This window comes from Lissotriton vulgaris, chromosome 3_1, assembly GCF_964263255.1.
Source record: "Lissotriton vulgaris chromosome 3_1, aLisVul1.2, whole genome shotgun sequence".
In the NCBI taxonomy this organism is placed as follows: Eukaryota; Metazoa; Chordata; class Amphibia; order Caudata; family Salamandridae; genus Lissotriton; species Lissotriton vulgaris.
Genome location: NC_141689.1, coordinates 871,151,866 through 871,174,942, shown reverse-complemented (window position 1 = coordinate 871,174,942; position 23,077 = coordinate 871,151,866).

Sequence of the window (23,077 nt, the reverse complement as noted above, 5' to 3'; positions counted from 1 at the left end):
TCAAAACTTTATAACCTTCATTAAACTGGAACAAATTTTCAATATTATATTTTATATCTTTAGCAGTAATATTCTTACCATCTGTATATTTTTTCCGTATCGAAATATTAATTTTCCCTTGAATTTGCTTAATATGTAATTTTTTAAGTTTAAAGAAAACATTAGTCATACTTTTAGCTACTCTTCTATCATGACTTCTTAATTCCCATTGGCAAATAGTACTATAATGTACCGGTATATGTCTTTCCTTATTGTTTGGCCTTCGTTCTCCACAATAAATTGTAGGGAAAGCCAAAAATTCTGAATCTTTATCCTCATATAAACCTCTTGGTGTATTATATTCAGCTGGAGCTAAACTTAAAACATTTACCCTATTTGAGGTAATTGTTTCATTTGTTAACATAGTATCTAAATTTCCAGCTTCCATGTTCTCAGATGTATCTGAAGAATAGCTTGTGTCGGAATTATCATTTACATTGTTGATTTCTGGAGGTATATACTGCCATTCGGGGTTAATTGTCACACCATATTCATTAAACATGACACTATTGGTTGCTAGCCATGTAGCTGCCTTTTTAACGGTGTTTGGGTGAATATTTTCATAATGCGTGTGCGATCTATACATTAGTTTCCTTTTTAATTTTACTGGGATGGTCATGGCATCATTCATTTGCCTTGGTAAAATTGTAACTGTTGTCATTACATCTGCAGGTACATTAACAACAGCACCTGATAATGATTTTTGAAATCCGCGTGGTAAACTACGAATTTGTAAAAAAGGTATCCTAGGAGAAACTAATCTTTCTTCTAAATCGTATAATTCTAATTCAATTGGTACATTTGGAAATGACATGCCATTTAGGACTGAACATGGTGGTATTTTATCTTTTCTGATGTAAGCATAGCAAGTCATACAAATTAAATTTGTTTTCTTGCTACTAATGTTACACCTTTGAAACATTTCTGTTTCACAAACAGTGCAAGTATTTTTAATTGTTTGTTTATGCCACAACTGGTTGCAAATAGTACAAACATACTCTGGTCCATGCAATATTTCACGATGGAATTTATTAATAATTAAATGGATTTGTTTATTACCTTTGCGTTTTTCTCCCACCGTTAACATTACATTTGGTGGGTTTTTTTCAACACCTTTATTTCCAAGATTGTCAATGGCTCCTTGTGCATCACTTTTATTTTTCCTTTTTTTCAGACTATGTTCTGAAAGGCTATAGTAATCAAAGTTGATTTGACAGTGTTTATTTGTCTCCAGAATAGAAGTACTTGTTTGTAGCAAATGAGTTTCCTTACTAGTATTGCTTTTAGTCACCTTACTTTGAGTTGCTAAAGCGTCCATAGAAAGTAAACTCGCTTTATTTGCTTTTCTTTTTCGTCCCAGAGGTAAACTTACAGTTGGTCTGTTTGGTTGAAGTACTTTATTCCCAACATTGTCAAGGGTTCCTAGTGCAACAGTAGTATTTTCACTATTTTTTGCACTATGTTCAGAAAGTGTCAAGTTTGCTTTTTTTATTAGAGACTGTTTGTTTGTCCCCATAATAGAAATACTTGTTCCTGCCAAATGAATTTTCTTACTCGTATTTCTAATACTGCAATTACTTACAGTACCTAAAGGCTCCGAAGAAAGCAAACTCCCTTCAAAAATCGAATTGTCAATCACTTGAGTAGTATGTCCAAAGATTTTAGTAACTGGAGTTAAATGACTATTTTTCTTGTGCACTCGAAGTGCTCTTTGGAATGTTTGCTTCAAAATTTCTTTTACATCTATTGGTGTTAATTCAAATGGTATGCAATCCTGCGAAGAATTTCTAAATTTTTTGGCTAGATTCATTACATATTCCAAAAGTGCTTCAAAATTTGGAAATTCTAGAGTTACACAGGTTCCATTTGAATGAGGCATGCCTTCATTGTCCCTGCTATGTGAATCAAATACATAGTATGTTTGCCTATTTCTAAAAATAGAAATGACATATACACTCATACAAAGTAGTACCCCACAGTACTTAGACATCCCTAAATGCAATGCACTGTTAATATCTGGATAGTTTTCATCAAAACGTTTAAGGACATTACCATAGAAAGGGTTGCGTAGGGTAAGTGAATAAAACCTATTATTGTGCTCTATATATTTTGGCAAATCATCAGGATGCATAAGTGTTTCTTTGTTAAAAGAATGCATTTGTAGATACAAAGCATCTCCAAGGTCCATGATATAATGTAGATCGTTGGAGTTCCATGTATTAACTGGTTTGCATACATTGTGCAAAATAGCAAAAGTACTATTTGGTAAGCATTGCTTCCCTTTAGATGTACTATTAAATCTTGTATTGCCTTGATGGTAACTGGCTTTTAAACATCTATGCATGTTTTTTTTTACTCCCTTTACTTTATTCCTCTAAAGTCTATTCACAGAACTAAGTCTAATTACTTATGTAATAACTATTTATAGTTGTTTCCAACCAAGAATATTATTTACCTTGATTTGTGGGTGATTGTACCTCAATGGATGAATCTGAAATAAGAGTAATATGAATTGTCAGAATATTATTTACATGAAATGACACGTCAAATCCCAAACAAAAACAGGAAATGCAATAGTAGTTTGTAAAGTTTGTATACTTTTGTGTCAGAGTGTGACAGAGGGCATGATAATAGATTGTGTGTGTGTGTGTGCCTGCTTTTAGTTTTATGAGCAACTTTGTAGTGTGAAAGTGTGTGATGTGTAGAGTGTATGCTTGTTGCTCTGCATACTGAGTACAGTTTGTGAAGTAGAGAAAAAATGAATGTAGTGAGATACACATTTCTATGTTTGGTATGAAATGAGTGTTGATAGAAAATACTGAGAAGTAGGAAGAAAAATATTTGAAGCATGAAAGTGAGTGAGCCAGTTAAAGTAATTGGTATTTTTTTTTGTAATGTATTATTATGAACACATCATTCTGACAAAGGAAAGTTGTGAGGTAGGATAGTAAGCGGCAAAGTGTGTGCGCTTTGGCATGCGCGAGAAATGCTTAATGTGAAAGTGAAATTGATAACTCAGTTTCCCTATAAAATTGTCACTATGAGCATCCTCCACCCCCCAAAAGTAAAGAGTGACAGTATTTTACGTTGTTAGTCCGAATACCTGAGTATCATAATGCCAGCTAAAAGTGGGAGTCAACTGTTGTAAGAAAGTAGATGAAAGCATCTGCTATTCTAAATAACAATTAGCATGAGGCTTGTTATAGTTGGAAAATAGCACGAAAAAACCAGTAATGTTAATGTAATAAACGTTCCTGATAAGTAGCAAAGTGTTGTAAGCTTTGTGTGCCAAAGGATGGAGCAGTGGAGTAGCAAGGAAATGTTGTGCAGGGAGGGGACAATATGTATAATTAGTGTGAGCTACATATGCAGAGGTAGGAGCTGACTTTGATAGAGATTCTGTGCATTTATGGGACCTGTGCTGTGTTTGAGTAACATATGGTTCGAATTAGTGTCCCCTGTTTGTTACCATAAGGAGGGCTCATCAGAGTTGGAAGGGTAGGCTGTGCAGGCATGGCCTTATTATTTGTACAAAGCATTGGCACTTTAGTATTGAATTAGCAGGTCAAATAGTTCAAGAGATGTGGCAAAGTGGTGTGAGATGCCCATGCCCGAACAAAATGCGTGAGCAGCAGAGTTGGCTCACGAGTGTGCATGCATTTGACTGTGTGTTGATATGTAGTGTAAATTTGTAGTGATGTGTGGCCAATTTGTGTATGTATTGTTTTTGTTAGTAATGTTCATGCAACTGTGCTTTATAGATGTGGCAAAGTAGTTCGATGTGTGTGTGCCTTAGGAGGACCCAGTGGAATAGGCTGTAGATGTTGTTAAAAAATTTGTTGGAACGAAGGGTGTGCTGTATAATAATAGGTATAGCTGTAGGAATTATAGTCTAAAAAGCCGTGTGTTCAAACGAATTTTTTTAGCTCTAAAAATTCTTAATGTAAATGTTGTGAATTGGTGCAAACTGGATTTTTAATTTAAAAAAAGGATGGAATAGCGTAGTATGAAAGATGGGCTGGGCATGTAATGTACAAATGTGCTTTAAATCCCAGTTTCCCATGTTTGTTGTGTAAATTAGCACGACCCAACGTTAGAATGTCCAAATACCAATTGACATGCATGTAATAGATTGCCTAAAAAAAGTGTATTTTTCCAAGAGAGTCTGTGGGCTGCTTGTGCGTGTTGACGTGCGTAACTAAAAGTCGAAGGTGTGTTTGAAGAACGTGGCGATGAATGAGAGCAAAGCTATGGTGTGCGTGTTTCCGTGCAAGAGAGACTGTGAGTGTGGGTTTGGGATAGAGAATTTGTGTGTTGCTTGTGTTTTAGTGTTTATTTACGCTAGTGAAACACATAAAAATTCAGATAAGTGAATGAGACAGAAGGTAAGGCAGGGTGGGTGTGTATGCTTGCAAGATGCACGTCTAAATGTTGTCAACGTGTGCGTGTTTGCGTGCGTGTATGGAAAAGAGAGAGTCTGTAAGCTGTTTGTGCATGTTACCGGGCATGCGTGTAATAAGATAAGGAAGAGGCACTCACGTGTGCGTGTTGGCGTGCGTGTTATTTTTTGTGGGGGGGGGTGTTTGGAGAGAGAATTTGTGGGTTTGTTGTGTTTTTGGGCGTATTTACGCAAGTGAAACGCAGAAACATGTGGATGAGTGAATGAGACAAAAGGTAAGGCAGGGTGGTTGGGTATGCTTGCAAGATGGACGTGTAAAAGTTGTGAAAGTGTGCGTGTTTCCGTGGATGAATGGAAAAGAGCTAGAGTCTGAGGGCTGTGTGTTACTGTCGTGCGTGTGGACGTGCCTGATTGGGATAGGATAAGCAAGAGCCACGACCAGAAAGATAATTTTGGTGTACTGTTTGTGCATGTTGCCTTGCGTGCTGAATGGAACAGAGAGATGATTAGGTGTAATAGTTCCAGCAATTGAAAGACAGGGTGGTATGCTTAAAAGTCGGAAACATTTTTACGTCAGAATATGAAAGGCAGAAAAGTGGAGATGAATGAATGAGACACAAGGCAGGGGGGGTTTGCTTGGAATAAGAACGTCTAAATGTGTTCAAAGTGTGCGTGTTCCTGTGCCTGAATGCAAAAGAGAAAGACTGTGGTCTGTTTGTGCGTGTTGGCGGTCGTTATTGGGATAGGATAAGAAAGAGACACAAACAGAGATGTTTTTTTCGTGTATGTGTCCCAGCTAGTGAAAAAGTAGAAATGTATTTGATTGTATGCATTCCTGATGCCGGTGTGACTGCACCTTCTGCACGAACGGAAATCGTGCCTCTGAAAGAGTGTGTGCAAGGGAGAGGGGAGAGGCATGGTGAGCTGTGCTTGGTGTTTACTGAGAAGGACCCTGTAGGGCGTTGTAGGTGACAGGGCAAGTCACCACAATAAATATATAGAAAAGAAATGAGCGTCCGCCATTATTTCCTGTTAAAAGAAAGACAAACATGTGTCTGAAACGTGCTGGAGGGAGAGGTGGGGGTAGGAAGCGACAGTAGCAGGGGGAGTTTGCTTAAAAAGAGAAAGTCTGTGGTCTGTTTGTGCGTGTTGGCGGTCGTGATTGGGATAGGATAAGAAAGAGACACGAACAGAGATGTTTTTTCGTGTATGTGTCCCAGCTATTGAAAAACTGGAAATATATTTGATTGTATGCATTCATGATGCGGGTGTGAGTGCACCTGCTGCACGAACGGAAATCGTGCCTCTGAAAGAGTGTGTGCAAGGGAGAGGGGAGAGGCATGGTGAGCTGTTCTTGGTGTTTACTGAGAGTGTTTGTTCTTTTACTGCGTATTTTGCACGAGTAAAAGCCTGAAAGGTGCAAATGAATGAATGAATGAGACAGAAGTGAAGACAGGGGGCGATAAGGTAAGGCAGGGTGGGTATGCTTGCAAGATGTACGTCTAAATGTAGTGAAGGTGTGCGTTTTTCCGTGGATGAATGGAAATGAGATGTAGTCTAAGGGCTGTTAGTGACTGTCGTGCGTGTGGACGTGATTGATTGGCATAGGATAAGCAAGAGACACGAACATGGTGCAAATTATGTCAAAATGGCATTTAATATGAACGATTAATTGTAATGAAGGCCGCAAACGTTTTGCTGTGGCCCCCTCCCCACCTTACAGAGGTGAAGATAAAAATAAAAATAAAAGTTGTGGTGCATGGATGTGAACGATTCTAGAGTGTTTGTTCTTTTACTGCGTATTTGCGCGAGTAAAAGCCTGAAAGGTGCAAATGAATGAATGAGACAGAAGTGAAGACAGGGGGCGATAAGGTAAGGCAGGGTAGGTATGCTTGCAAGATGCACGTGTAAATGTTGTCAACGTGTACGTTTTTCCGCGGATGAATGGAAAAGAGATGTAGTCTAAGGGCTGTTATTGCCTGTCGTGCGTGTGGACGTGATTGATTGGCATAGGATAAGCAAGAGACACGAACATGGCCCAAATGAATTGAAAATGGCAGTTAATATGAACCATTAATTTTACTGCTAAACACATTTTTAAGATATTGCGAAGTGGTGTGAGATACGTGTCCTAAATGAGTGAGCAGCGGAGTAGTCCAAAAAGTGTGTGCAATCGTGTGACGCTTAGGTGGTATGTCATGTTGAGCATACAGACAGCTAGAGGGAGTCTATAGTGGCCTTTAAAAATACCATTATTTCACTAAGCGTTTCCGTAAGACAGATAATTGTATGACAACAGTAACATGCAGATGTACTCACCTAAATTATTGTTTGTTGAAGATCACAAGTGGTACAGAATGATTAGCAAACAGTCTGTGTTGTATCTGTAAAATAAAAAGTATAAATTAGTCACATGTATTACGTCCGTCTTTAATGCTCATTAGAGTACGATTGATCGTTTTTGGGTGAGGTCAATGAAACAAATTTGTTGGTTAATATTATTGTGGATCTGGCAATGTAGTTATAGGAACCATAAGAAGGAGGGTAAGATCGAATAAGAAAGTATTCATGAGCTGAAGTGAGCAAAGTAAAGGCGAAAATGAATGGTAAGAGTGTGCTGTTAAAGGGACCGAAAAGAGTGAACGCTGAAAAAATATCTGTTTAGAAAGTGGAGAGATACAGGGGAGAATGTGTAGAGGTAGAACGCTTGAAGATGAGAGGAGAAAGAGATAAGGAAATGTAGAGACGACCAAGTAATTTAAACTTGTAAGGAAAAGTCAAGTGTAGTACGAAAAAAACTACAAATGCACTTACATTCCAAAGTAGTCGCGTAGTGTCTTTGAATCTGTAGTCTTCGTTGCAAATACAGCGTCGTTCCGTCGGTCACTGTTGTGTTTCTGGACACGAAAAAGGCTATGGCTCACAATGAGCCTTTCGTGATCTTAAATAGGCCGAAGTGGAGAAGTTTCCCGGTAAGGTGTTTGGAAGTGGACAAAGGATGAAAGGTACATCCCCTTCCCTTGGCCCCGGGAGATGTCTCCAGAGATAATGTGTGTAACTCCCAAGTGTGAAAATGTGAATGTGTATGTAGATGTAGGTTTGATTGTGGCGCCACTAGCGACTTTCGTGTCTCCTTGAGGCACCACTTGTTAATGTACGTGTCTTCCCGCACGCAGCAAGGAAGAAGCATTCAGAAAAAAAGTAACGTAAATCCGAGGAAAGCTTATATTTATCCATATTTTTTTAAAAATAAAGAAAGTATAAAGCAATGAAGGGTGTAAAAGGTACGTGGGTATAAAGATAATGTAAAAATATCGCGGCGTTGGAGTCCTAAATGTGACGTTAAGAATTCGTGCTCATTATTTCACAATAAATGGTAGTGAAGTAAAAGAGCACTTGGCACACTAAGATGTCAAACATATTGTAACTGTGTAATCTATCCATCAGTTGTGTGTGATACAAAAGGATGTATAGTGTTTGTGTGTATGCATGTGCTAAGCATATACTGAGGGCTAGTGTTCTGTGTAGATTGTTAAGAACTGCACAAAAAGTTGCCGACTGAGGCCTGTGTGCACTGACAGTGAGGGCTGTGTGGACTGAATGATGGTTGTGTGCACTGTGAGTTATGTCTGTGTGCAGATAGTGTCTGCAGTAGGAACGGAAATCGTACTGTATGCAGTGTGTTTGAAGGATGTGTGCATTGTTAGTGAGGCCTGTGTGCAGTGTGAGTGACGCCTGTGTGCAGGTGGATTTAGAGTTGATAAAAGTCTCAGAATGAGTTCTGTGTGCACTGACAGTGAGGTCTGTGTGGACTGATTGATGGTTGTGTGCACTGTACGTTATGTCTGTGTGCAGATATTGATTGCAGTACGCACTGATAGCGTACTGTATGCAGTGTGTTTGAAGGATGTGTGCATTGTTAGTGAGGCCTGTCTGTAGTGTGAATGACGCTTGTGTGCAGGTTGATTTACAGTTGTGTGCACTGAGTGAGTGCTGGGTGCACTGTAAGTTCTGTCTGTGTGCAGTAAGTATGTGCAGTACGCACTGATAGCGTACTGTATGCAGTGTGTTTGAAGTCTGTGTAAAGTCTTAGTGAGCGCTGTGTGCACTTTGAGTGAGGCCTGTGTGCAGTGTGAGTAAGTGCTGTGAGCAGTGACTGAGAGGTGCTTGCACTGAGTAACGCACTTGCTTACATTTTTCTTTTGATGGAAATGCGTTAGTGATATGTTTAGAATTAGTGTTCCCTGTGTGTTTGCGAAAGGAGTGAGCAGCGGAGTCTGAAAGGTAGTGTGTGCAGGCATGGCCTTATTATATGTACAAAGCATTGGACTTTCGTTTCGTATTTGCAGGTGAAATCCTTCAAGAGATGTGGCAAAGTGGTATGAGCTCCCTGTGCCTAATGAGTGAGTAGCCGAATAGGATCACGATTGTGTACATGCATGTCACTAATGTGTGTTGATAAGTAGTGTACATTTAGTGTGATGTGTGGGCAAGTTGTGTTTTGTTTGTCAGACATTGTCAATTCCGATGACACAGACTTTTATATATGTGTCGCAGTGTTGTGATCTGTGCGTGCATTAGGAGGGAGCAGCAGAATTGGCTCAATATACTGTGTGGATCAAAGATAGTGACGAAGGGTGTGCTATTTAAGAGCACGTACAGCTGTAGTTAGTATATAGTATTGAAGATGCATGTTATAAATAATGTGTTTGTCGTCAAATGCGTCACTTATTTAAAGTGTTGTGAGTTCTATGTAAAAAGAAAGGATGGAAGAGCGTAGTAGGAAGGATGGCCTATGGAGTCATGGGACAAATGTGTTAAAAATGCCGTGTAATATTTTCTGAAAATTTCCACTCCAAATAATTTTCAAGATGTGGCGAAGTGGTGTGATCTGCCTGTGCAAACTGAGTGAGCAGCAGGGTTGTTTTTCGAGGGTGTGCATTTATGTGACGAATGTGTGTTGTGAATGAGACTGAGGTTAAGACAAGGTGGGATAAGGTAAGTAAGGGTGGATATGCTTGCAAGATGCACGTGTAAATGTTGTGAACGTGTGCGTGTTTCCGTGGATGAATGGGAAAAGACAGAGTCTGAGGGCTGTGTGTTAGTTACTGTGGTGCGTGTGGACGGCCCTGATCCGCACACGTAAAATATCGTCTCATGATGGTCGATTTGTTGTGGGTGAATGGCCTAAGCAGGCCCTTAGGGATGTTGCTATGCATGTTTTGTGTGTAACTTTGCACTATGAAACGTAAGTATAAAAACAATAAGACCATTGTACGTGCATGTCATCGAATGTGTAAAAGAACGTGCCGCTTGACACATTGTTTCTAAAGTTGCTTCCCTTGCTTTATGGTTTGGCTGAAAAAAAAGGCGCCTTTCGGTCTCTTTAGTTAACATTTGCATTTCCCCGCGGATGGCCGACAACAGATTACAATCTTTACGACTCTGATGAAAGCAATTCAGTCTCCTGGGGTGGTTAGGCCACAGACGTTTGACTCTGGCCCCCTCCCCACCTTACAGAGGGGAAAAGAAAGAAGAAAAAAAAAGTTGTCGTGCATGAAAGAGAAAGAGTCTAGCCTGTTTGTTTTAGTGCGCATTTGCGCGAGTAAAAGGACGAAAGGTGCAGATGAATGAATAATACTGAAGTTAAGACAGGGAGGGATAAGCTAAGGCAGGGTGGGTATGCTTGCAAGATGCACGTGTAAATGTTGTGAACGTGTGCATGTTTCCGTGGATGAATGGAAAAGAGATAGAGTGTGATGGCTGTGTGTTACAGTCGTGCGTGTGGACGGGCTTGATTGGGATAGAATAAGCAAGAGCCACGACCAGAAAGCTGATTTTGGTGGACTGTTTGTGCATGTTGCCTTGCGTGCTGAATGCAACAGAGAGATGTTTTGATGTTATTGTTTCAGCAATAGAAAGACACGGTGTTATGCTTAAAATGAAAAAAAAGTGCACGTCTGAATAGGAAAGGCAGAAATGTGTAGATGAATGAATGAATGAGACAGAAGGAAGGGGGTGTTTGTTTGCAAGAAGCACGTGTAAATGTGGTCAACGTGTACGTGTTTCTGTGCGTGAATGCAAAAGAGAAAGTCTGTTGTCTGTTTGTGCATGTTGTCGGCCGTGATTGGGATAGGATAACAAAGAGACACGAACAGAGATGTATTTTTCGTGTATGTGTCCCAGCCATTTAAATAGTGTAAAATAATTTGATAGTATGGATTGCTTAGTCCGGTGTCACTGCACCTGCTGCATGAACGGAAAGCGTGTCTCTGAAAGAGTGTGTGCAAGGGAGAGGGGAGAGGCATGGTGAGTTGTGCTTGGTGTTTACTCAGAAGGAACATGTAGGGCGTTGTAGGTGACAGGCCAAGTCACCATAAGATATATATTCCAAAGAAATGTGCGTCCAACATTATTTACTGTGAAAATAAAGACAAAGATGTGTCAGAAATGTGCTAGAGGTAGAGGTATTGTTTGGAAGAGACAGTAGCAGGGGGATTTTGTTTACAAGATGCACGTGTAAATGTCGATGCTACAGACTTTTCTATATGTGTCGGCGTGTTGTGATCTGTGCGTGCATTAGGAGGGAGCTGCCGAATTGGATCAATATACTGTGTAGATAAAAGGTAGTGACGAAGGGTGTGCTATTTAAGAACACATACATCTGTAGTTACTATATAGTATTGAAGACGTGTGTCGTTCTTTTGAGTGAGTGCTGGGTGCACTGTAAGTTCTGTCTGTGTGCAGTAAGTGTATACAGTACGCACTGATAGCGTACTGTATGCAGTGTGTTTTCTGAAGTCTGTGTAAAGTGTTAGTGAGGGCTGTGTGCACTTTGAGTGAGGCCTGTGTGCAGTGTGAGTAATTGCTGTGATCAGTGACTGAGAGGTGCTTTCACTGAGTAACGCACTTGCTTACAGTTTTCTTTTGATTGAAATGCGTTAGTGATATGTTTAGAATTAGTGTGCCCTGTGTGTTTGCAAAAGGAGTGAGCTGCGGATTCTGAAAGCTAGTGTGTGCAGGCATGGAATTATTATATGTACAAAGCATAGGCACTTTCGTTTCGTATTTGCAGGTCAAATCCTTCAAGAGATGTGGCAAAGTGGTATGAGCTCCCTGTGCCTAATGAGTGAGTAGCCGAATAGGATCACGATTGTGTAGATGCATGTCACTAATGTGTGTTGAGAAGTAGTGTACATTTAGTGTGATGTGTGGCCAAGTTGTGTATAGTTTGCCAAACATTGTCAATTCCGATGACACAGACTTTTATATATGTGTCGCAGTGTTGTGATCTGTGCGTGCATTAGGAGGGAGCAGCAGAATTGGCTCAATATACTGTGTGGATAAAAGGTAGTGACGAAGGGTGTGCTATTTAAGAGCACGTACAGCTGTAGTTGGTATATAGTATTGAAGATGCATGTTATAAATAATTTGTTTGTCGTCAAATGCCTCACTTATTTAAAGTGTTGTGAGTTGTATGTAAAACGAAAGGATGGAATAGCGTAGTAGGAAGGATGGCCTATGGAGTCATGGGACAAATGTGTCTAAAATGCCGTGTAATATTTTCTGTTATTTTTCACGCAAAATATTTTTCAAGATGTAGCGAAGTGGTGTGATCTGCATGTGCAAACTGAGTGAGCAGCAGTGTTGTTTTTCGAGGGTGTGCATTTATGTGACGAATGTGTGTTGTGAATGAGACTGAAGTTAAGACAGGGTGGAATAAGGTAAGGAAGGGTGGGTATGCTTGCAAGATGCACGTGTAAATGTTGTGAACGTGAAAGTTTCCACTATGAAACGTAAGTATAAAAAATAATAAACAACAATAAGACCATTGTACGTGCATGTCATCGACAGTGTAAAAGAACGTGCCGCTTGTTTCTAAAGTTGCTTCCCTTGCTTTATGGTTTTGCGAAAAAAAAAGGCGCCTTTCGGTCTCTTTAGTTAACATTTGCATTTCCCCGCGGATGGCCTACAACAGATTACAATCTTTACGACTCTGATGAAAGCAATTCAGTCTCCTGGGGTGGTTAGGCCCCAGACGTTTGACTCTGGCCCCCTCCCCACCTTACAGAGGGGAAAAGAAAGTCGTGCATGAAAGTGAAAGAGTCTAGCCTGTTTGTTTTAGTGCGTATTTGCGCGAGTAAAAGGACGAAAGGGGCAGATGAATGAATAAGACTGAAGTTAAGACAGGGAGGGATAAGCTAAGGCAGGGTGGGTATGCTTGCAAGATGCACGTGTAAATGTTGTGAACGTGTGCATGTTTCCGTGGATGAAAGGAAAAGAGATAGAGTGTGATGGCTGTGTGTTACTGTCGTGCGTGTGGACGGGACTGATTGGGATAGAATAAGCAAGAGCCACGACCAGAAAGCTGATTTTGGTGGACTGTTTGTGCATGTTGCCTTGCGTGCTGAATGCAACACAGAGATGTTTTGATGTTATTGTTTCAGCAATTGAAAGACACGAATGAATAAGACTGAAGTTAAGACAGGGAGGGATAAGCTAAGGCAGGGTGGGTATGCTTGCAAGATGCACGTGTAAATGTTGTGATCGTGTGCATGTTTCCGTGGATGAAAGGAAAAGAGATAGAGTGTGATGGCTGTGTGTTACTGTCGTGCGTGTGGACGGGCCTGATTGGGATAGAATAAGCAAGAGCCACGACCAGAAAGCTGATTTTGGTGGACTGTTTGTGCATGTTGCCTTGCGTGCTGAATGCAACAGAGAGATGTTTTGATGTTATTGTTTCAGCAATTGAAAGACACGGTGTTATGCTTCAAAGAAAAAAAAAAGTGCACGTCTGAATAGGAAAGGCAGAAAGGTGTAGATGAATGAATGAATGAGACAGAAGGAAGGGGGTGTTTGTTTGCAAGAATCACGTGTAAATGTGGTCCACGTGTACGTGTTTCTGTGCGTGAATGCAAAAGAGAAAGTCTGTTGTCTGTTTGTGCATGTTGTCGGCCGTGATTGGGATAGGATAACAAAGAGACACGAACAGAGATGTTTTTTCGTGTATGTGTCCCAGCCATTGAAATAGTGTAAAATAATTTGATAGTATGGATTGCTGAGTCCGGTGTCACTGCACCTGCTGCACGAACGGAAAGCCTGTCTCTGAAAGAGTGTGTGCAAGGGAGAGGGGAGAGGCATGGTGAGTTGTGCTTGGTGTTTACTCAGAAGGAACCTGTAGGGCGTTGTAGGTGACAGGCCAAGTCACCACAAGATATATATTCAAAAGAAATGCGCGTCCAACATTATTTACTGTGAAAATAAAGACAAAGATGTGTCAGAAATGTGCTGGAGGTAGAGGTGTGGTTCGGAAGAGACAGTAGCAGGGGGATTTTGTTTACAAGATGCACGTGTAAATGTCGATGCTACAGTTTTTATATATGTGTCGGAGTGTTGTGATCTGTGCGTGCATTAGGAGGGAGCTGCCGAATTGGATCAATATACTGTGTAGATAAAAGGTAGTGACGAAGGGTATGCTATTTAAGAACGCATGTGGTAGAGATGTAAACAAACTACATGCGCGGCCGCCATTTTTTCCTGGGAGGTGCTGGTGTGGCAGGAGTGCTGATACGGCAAGGCTGTGTTGGCGGGGAGAAAGAGAGGAGGTGCTGATGTGGGAGGGGGAAGTCGCGGAGAGAGAGGGGAGGTGCTGTTGTGGGAGGGGGGAGTTGCCGGTGTGGGAGGAGTGCTGCTAGGGCAAGGCTGTGTTTGCGGAGAGAGAGAGAGGAGGTGCTGGTGTGGGAGGGGGAAGTTGCTGGTGTGGGAGGAGTGCTGCTAGGGCAAGGCTGTGTTTGCGGGGAGAGAGAGGGGAGGTGCTGTTGTGGGAGGGGGGAGTTGCCGGTGTGGGAGGAGTGCTGCTAGGGCAAGGCTGTGTTTGCGGAGAGAGAGAGGGGAGGTGCTGGTGTGGGAGGGGAGAGTTGCTGGTGTGGGAGGAGTGCTGCTAGGGGAGGAGAAGCCCTGGACGTGAATGCTCGTGCATGTTTGATCACGTGATTCACATGAACTGCAAGAAAACCGCGGCTGAAAGCCCTTTGGTTTGAAGAGAAAATAGCCGACTTGAATTCTCCCCATTTCCCATTCCTGCGGAATGGTAAAGGCGAGACCTAAAAATGTCAAGCAAGAGAGGGCACGTATGAGCCAGAACCAATACTCAGTTTCAAACTTTGTTTTTTCATTGAATATACATATAAATACATGTTTTGGTGTTGTTGTTGCACAAAAAGCAGAGGTATAACATTTCACAGGAACCCATGAAATATTTTGCGCGATTCACTGAAATTACATCATAATACGAGCATCTGCAGAACTTCACCATTGCCCATTGTTAAATTAGTAACTTCTTCACGAAAACTACAGCAGATTGGAATGTTCAAATTGCAATCAAGGCTCTTGTTAGCTGAACACCTTAGGAAAAGCTGTAAAAATCCATAAGCTTAGAAACTGTTTATTGTTCAATGAGCAGTATGTTTGTAAAAGTTAACCCGAACATTTTAATGCAAGGAGAGTTCACTGTTAGCTGATCCCTGCAGGAGTAGGTTAAAAACTCTTTGAGCATAACCACTTCACAGGTAACAATGGGCCTGTTTGCAATTAGAATGTTCAGCTTTCGTGAAAAGATGCTTGATTAAACAATATCCAATATTCACGTTACAATTCCAAGATGGCCATAGAGTAAAGATTGCACTCTGTAGCCACCTTGGAATGCTACTGTGCATGGTGTATCAATGTTTTACTGTTCCAAGATGGTCGACATATTGAATCAATGTGTGTTGTATCCATTGAGGGAAAAGCCAATTAAACACCATGGAGAACACCATCCCAAGGTGGCCCCCTTGTTTAGAGGCAGTGTCTGGGAGGGGGGGGCACACAGAATATGAAAGGAGTGACAAGTGAGCAATCTTGAAACACTGCCTGGGGAGTTGTGGGGTACTTTGAAAAGCAAAGCAAATAAAAAATGGAAAATAGAGGTGTTGCCTGATCGACAATGTTAATGTTAATGTTATTGGGATTTATATAGCGCTCGGCTGCCCCAGCAATGGCACAGGACATGTGGGAGTCAATCTCCACTCTGGCCGAGTATAATCCCCAAAAGACCCAGGAGAATCAGTTCAGTGCTCTGCGCATGGAGACATAGGTGGGATGGGTTCAACGACTGTGGGTCTGGCCCAAGGTAGAGATGGTGTCTTAAAGACAAGATGGGGCCAGTCTATCCTTAAGACAAATGTGGGAGAAGAAACAAGGGTGGCTTCTGGCTAGTGCTACATCCTTTACATTAATGAAGCCCTTAGTCTGTGGCCAGAGGAAATTGACGAGGCACGTGGGAAGAAACAATTGAAAAGAGACTGCGGGGAAGAGGAATGAAGGCAGCCAATTTCGTCCCGCTGTGGAATGGCACAGAGGCCATACAAGAACAGAGCTCAAAAGTGAGTGATGAGGTATAGGGGCCGCCTTGGGGCAAGAGGCTTGGCAGTGACTGCGGGAGTAGAGAGACACAGGACTTTGACAAAGTATAGTCTCTGCCACACTAACTCTCCTGAATAAGTCGAAGAGGAATGGCAAGCTGTGGATGGAAGACTAACACTGGCCAGGGAGGAGGTCCCTCTAGAATAGAAAGACCAGGAAACTCGTCTGTAGGACCCCCGCATTGGAAGCACTTCAACCCAATTTGAATAGGCTTCCGTGTTGTAGCACATGATAAGTATGAGTGACCACTCCAGAGCACTGGTGCATTGAGTGCTCTCTGAGCCGTGATAGCCATTGCTGTGTAGAGTGTAAATTGGGAGAGACAGGCCAGTGGCGGGCCCTTGGGTGCTGACACAAACTGTACACCCGGGCAGCCTGTGGTCACGACCTTGGGGCCTTAAGGAATGGAATCTTGACTATTGAAATAAAGAGATTACAGAACGATATCCTATGCAGATTAGCGGGTGCCCTGTCCAGCTGCCGATATGGGAGACACAAAGGAGTCCCTGTGAATGGGTAAAAAGGCCACGCCTGCAAATTCAGTGCGTTTCATCACACACTATCATTTGGTAAACTTGGAAACATCACTTTGTTCACTACCGCAAAATACTTCATAACCGTTTACATTGTATATTTTAAATTTGACTATTCATGTATTTTCTTGATCCTGGTATATGCCAAGATGGCTGCTGTAGTCCTACGATCCCAGCAGGGGCGTAACACAAGGCCCCGCAGCCCCCGCATTGCGGGGGGGCCTCCGAGGGCCACTGGCTCCGGGGGGGGCCCCTCAGGGGCCCCTCACGTAACATGCTGCTTGCGCACACACAGTAGTAGGGCTGTGACAAAATGAGCAGCGTGGGCCGGCCGGGCCCCTGCTGCGAGTTTGAAATGGTGGCGGACCTGGCGGTGCATGGCGGCGGGGGCCCCGACAGGGGCCAGGGGGCCCCCTGCAAATCTCAGTCTGGACTTTCATCCGTGCGGGGCGCGGGCCGGCCGGGGCCCCGGCACGGCCGCCGGGGCCCTGGCCATCCGTAGTGAGTGACTTCTGTTCTTGACTAGTGTGAGGGAAGGCGAGGCGAGGCGGGCCGGCAGGGGGCCCCCACCCCGCCCGACTCGAGTCAAGTCAGTGTCAGTGACAGACAGTAAAGTCCGAATTTCGGGGGGGGGGGGGCGGCCGGGGCCCGGCCGTCTGTCTGATGATGCAGGCAGGGCCAGGGCAGGGTGGGTACGCGGCAGTGTGGCAGGCTGCAGCAGTGTGCAGTGCAGTGGCACGCCACTCTCTGATGATGCAAATAACATATAAATGGAATTGGAATGGTGCTGAATCGATCGATCAATCATCAGGCCAGGCGGGACGGACAGACTGTAGAGATGTGCGGCGCGCACACACTTGTTTACTCCCAGCAACAGTCGGTCCTGTCCAATCCTGGCTGACTTGGCTTTAATTCTTTCACTTTCAATTCCCATTTCCGCCGCGTATGCGCGTGCCGCGTGTCGTGGGGTACGGGGGGCTGGGGCAAGACTGATTGGCTGGCAGGTGAGTACTGAGTAGAGGTGACCAATGATGCCCTGCCCTACATTTGTCGGCACACAGCAGCACATGCGCAATCGCCGGCGGCGCAATTAACACAAGGTGTGGCATCAGGGGCCAGGGGCGCGCATAGCCCGCCCACCCCAAGGAGCCAGGCCAAGCAGCCGCCCATAGCCATACTCAAGACAACTTACAAGAGAAGAGATCGATTTAGAACGACGAAGAAGACAAAAGCCAGCCAGGCCCGCCCCGCCGCCAGACAGACTGTCCGATTCAGTCCGAAGTAAGTTTGTCCCAGTCCCTGCCGTCACCCACGTCTGACTCCTGAGTGACACTGACCTGTCCTGCTGCGGGGCCTAAGAAGGGCCTTATAATCCTGTCCAGGCTGTCCTTATTTAAATTGCCCGGCCCCGGCGGCCCCCGGCCCTGTCCTGTCCCTGGCAGCTGGCTAGCTAGCCTCCTCTGGCCCGGGTGTGGCGCATTGCCATTCAGGATGGCATGGTGTGTAAAAGAGCGAGCAGACTAGCTCCGGACTGGTAGAAGAACTTTGAATGGGCTGGGCTGGGCAATTAATTCAATGGCGAACGGGCCGCCGGGGCATATATATGGGCGGGTGACTGTGAGGTGTGGTAGCGGCCCATAAGGAGAGCGTTTTTTACTCAAAATGTGGAGGGGAGCAGGCGAGCAAAAGTAGGGCTAGGTCAGGATTGGAACGGAAGGCAGGGGGTCAGGTGGCGTGGTGGGTGTGTGAACAGTGAACTCTGGAGTGTTATTATATCACAGTTACTATCATTCCTCCAAAGGACCAGGGGTTGGTTACGGTATTGTAATAGGATGGGGGGAGGCCGAGGGAGATGATATCAATCATGGTGAGAGTGGCACTGGCGCGGCGTTGGTTGGTTGTCTGACAGTCTGTGGGGCCGGGTACTAGGGAGGTTCAGGTTGTGTGAGGTGGAACGCTTGCATGCAATTTGAGGTCGGAGCGGAGGACGTGACGTGTACCCCTGAAGACGTGTGTAAGTTCGGGTGTCCGTGTCCGTGAAGTACTCCATGTGCAACTGGCCATGTGGGACCAGAGATTTAACCGAACGAACCGTTACCGCCCGGCGGTAGATGACGATGTGATGATGTAATGGGGCAGAACTTAGAATTGGAGGAAGGGGGGCAGAACTTAGAATTGGAGCGGAGGAAGGGAATGGTGCAGTCGTGCTGCTGCCAGGTGCTCAGCCTCCTCTGTCTGAGACTGACTCTGATGGCCCGGGCAGTGGGCACTCTGGTCTGCAAAGTGCGCAATTATAAATGGTGCCCGTGCCCCGGGGCCACCCTGAGCCTGGCTGAGGCCAGACTCCTGAGCATGAGCAGAGCACTTTATTTTTTCCTGAGTTTATTTTTTTCAGTCGACAGTCGACTCGAAAGTCTCGAATTTAAATTCAAAACGATGATGAAATAGCGGCAGGACAGGGAGCGAGGGTGGGGGATGATGCGTGCGCGCGGCGCGCACACGTCACACTTGTTGTTTACAAGTCCCGACTTTCACTTTTGCCGACTGCCGCGTATGCCTCGCCCTCGGGGGCAGCAGGGGGGGCAGGGCAGGGCAAGGCCCAGCCAGGTGGTAAAGTGGGAGCAGTGGAGCAGCAGCAGGTATATGATATTATGGGCGTCTTGTCTGTGAGGTGGTAGGGGTAACCGTAGCATGCATCCTGTCAGGTGCCGCCCAGTGCAGTGCCCCCCCCACCCCCACAGAGGCCTCCAGAAATACTCTCTCCCTGTGCCCTATAATATTGTGCCACCCATTTTAAAAAGGACATTACATTGTTGCTTATCGATATGTCAATAAGTGAACTAGTGAAGTGACAATGTTTACAGACGGAAGAGCGGCTGCACAGCGTAATGTGTATGAGGTGGGACTGGGAGTTGGTGGTGGTGGGAGGTGGGGGGGGTTAAATAATTCCCTGACGAAAAAGACGCATTTGGTAATGACGAAGACTGAAGTAGACAGGACCCGCCCACTCCTTTAAACTAAAGTGCAGAATTAATTCTTCCTAACTAACTCCTGTGGTAAACCATCGACGCTGTGGGGTTTCACTGGACGTCAGTGACGTCACTTGGTAATTCGAGATCCACATTTCGGACTGGGGATTAACTCGAGCTTTAAATTTAAGAGCACAAGCAGCATTATTTCAAATCAACCACAATTTCGACGTTATTTCTGCATTTTCTTACTGCCGTGCCTTGCTGCTACGAACCCTCTACAAGGCACAACACAACTGGCACACCACCCGGTGATCACCCAAACTGCACCAGCAGCACCTACCCGTATGCCACACAAACCAGCATCCTTCGCTAAGTTCCACAGATACATGTGCAGTGCGGTGCCTCTCGCCGCTCTAGTAGCAGACTGCAGCAGGGCGCTATATATAAATGACAGAAGTGCTGTCACCCTACCAGTCCAACTTGGACGAAAACAGCTGCTATGTGTTTTGGGATATCATGTTTTTTTAATTAAAAAATATTGTAAAGCGCACCTTGGGACTTAAGCTCTAGCGGCCCATAAGAGGAGGAGAACTTAGAACGTTTGTTCCAGGAGGTAAATTGTGGAGGGGAGGGGAGCAGTTGCAACGCAGGGGGTGGGTGGGTGTGTGAACTGGAAGGTATCATCATTCCAAAGGTGAAAGGACCAGGGGTTGGTAACAGGCTGGGGAGAAAATTGTCAGTTTCCGAAGCGTGCTCTGAAGGGAGTGGGAATGAGTAAAGATTCTTCAGATATTTCCTCGTTTATGGATGGAGAATCAAACCAGTCTGAAAGTAAACTTGATTTTCAGACAGATACCCTGAAGATTGCTGGCCGATAATTCTGGAAGGAACATCTTATCTGCGAGTGCGAGGATTAGGTAGAACTCTGACGGGGCTTCCTATTACTGGCGGCAGGCGGATTCAGTGTATTCAGCTGGGTGCAGGCTTTTCACACAGTGCCGCATCTGCGCCCTTACATGCAGCATGTCACTAATCTTGTCGAGATCTGTTTAGCTCTTTCTGTGGGGAGATGGTCAGGGAGTGGCACTGGCACACTGTGCGGGTAAGGTGGGAGGTTGAACGCTTGCATTCAGGACAGGAGGACGTGCAGGGTACACAGTGGGTGTCTAATGAAAGAAAGTGGCTCTCTGTGGAAGGGAATGGGATACAGATGTCATGGGGAAAGTATGTATCTATGGGAGGAGGACGGTGGCTGTTTAGAGGCATAATTTGGATGTCTACGTTAAATGGGTGTTTACAAAGAAGGAAGGTGTATATGTGTAGGAGTTCAGGGTTCAAAGGTGAACGTGAATTGACTTGTTAAGTCTTTAAAAGGATACAGAGAATGGGTTTTGGTAATATGGGATTTAAATTTCACCCAGCGGGTCCCATGCAGAAGGGTGCCTTAGAGAACATAGTGTGTGTGTGTGTGTGTTCAGGATTCCGAAGTTTAGACAGTCTCAGAGAGGCAAACAGCACACGTGATGTCCACTTTCATGATTGCTGCCTCAGTTAAATTATCTGCTTTTGACAGGGTTGTTGCAAATGGCATATGTTGAGAGTGTTTCTCACTAGAACTTACAGCAAGACAATATAAAGGCATTTCATTTAAATGTTGGAGGTTTCAAAGCAAAATATGCCAGATTTCTGCGTGGTGGGGTAAAGTGGTAGTGGTACATGGTGGGCCGCGCCGCCGGAGGGAGGCATGGTGGGCCGCGCCGCGGGTGGTGGGGGGGCCCCCTCCATGTGCTTTGCAGGGGGGCCCCCTCAAGTTTCGTTACGCCACTGGATCCCAGGGATGATGTCATGCGACATCCGTTGTTGATTTCATGTGGGTTGTGTTGCTCAATGAAATGTTAAGTGTATTTTAACAGCACAATGGCGCCAGCAAAGACGAAATTGACATAGGCTGAGTGACGAAATGCGTCTGTCAAGAGTTTTTCCTGTGTGGCAAATACATTTGTAATAATCAAACCTCTGTGATTGTGCAACATTGTTTCTGGCTTCTGGAGGTGGTGGTCAAAAAAAAAAAAAATATATATATATATATATATCTGAGAGTAAACATTCCTGTATTATCAATTTAGTATATACAGATGAAACTGCAGCCATATGATCCCATATTTTTTAGACTTTCTGTTGCACTTTTGCACAACAATTGCTTATTTTGCACTTTTGCACGCTCCGGTACTGTTTAGGCATTGGCACTTTCTTTTTAAGCATATTTAAGAAGGCCCTGCCTTTCTCTGCGAATTTGCACTTGCAACGGATAGCATATATGAAACACTGAAGTGACGACAATATAGATAATAAATACTTGTTGCACTTTATATGGAAAGTATAGGCATATTGTTGACACGCATATCTATTAAGATTAACAATTGATGCGAAGTTTGATACGATAGGAATAGCGCATTAGGAAGTCGCAGTGTTCATACTGAATGAAATTCTTTTTAATAATACAGGTATTTAATATTTTTAACATTTAACGAATTATTAAGTTATTTTCCTGTTTATTATCTGTGTATTTGTACGTATCAAACATTTTATTAATCAACATGCGTGTACCATCTGTTTTATAACATGTACTGTGCATTTTATTCCTTCTATGTATTCATTATCAAGGATGCCCCATTTTTTCAAAGTTTAAGAAAGCAGAATCAATTCTCGCATGGCCGCCAAATGTGTTCAAATTACCTGTAAAACGGTAGATACTAATGTATAGTATGTTTTCAATGCCCATTTGAATGCCGATCACGTTACCGGAAGCTGTATGTTTTCGTTAAATTCCCACTTTTGTATATGTTTGTTATACCTGTAAACCTGTTTTGTTTGCAAATACCGCCATAAGTGCGCTGGGGATGCTCAGACGTGGGTCCCAGGCACTCCACACCACTGGAGTCAAGCTAGCCGGGCCTCGGATGCTTGATTCCGTTCTGGGAAGGACATGGCTTTTGTAGTTCGGACTGGACTGTTCCCATGGGGCACAGGGTCAGAGCTGATTTGCATATCGCCATTGTCTAACCCAGGGTGGTGTGGAGTGCAAAAAAACGATGGATTTGAGCCCAGATCTTTGGACTGGGATGAATGTGTGACATTGATCCACATTCGGTCCATCACCTGTTTTGTTTGCAAATACCGCCATAAGTGCGCTGGGGATGCTCAGACGTGGGTCCCAGGCACTCCACACCACTGGAGTCAAGCTAGCCGGGCTGATGAGAGGTGTTACCTCGAAACCGGTCCGGTCCTCGGATGCTTGATTCCGTTCTGGGAAGGACATGGCTTTTGTAGTTCGGACTGGACTGTTCCCATGGGGCACAGGGTCAGAGCTGATTTGCATATCGCCATTATCTAACCCAGGGTGGTGTGGAGTGCAAAAAAACGATGGATTTGAGCCCAGATCTTTGGACTGGGATGAATGTGTGACATTGATCCACATTCGGTCCATCACCTGTTTTGTTTGTTATGTGATAAAGGACACAACCTGTGTCCGAAAAGCATTAAAGGCATCACCCTCTCGTTTTGAAAATAAACCACTAATTTTGGCATCAGCGAATATCTGAATCCGTGGTCCTGTTTGTGCGTGATAGCACAAGGATATCGTCAGTGGATCTATATATCTATACATATCT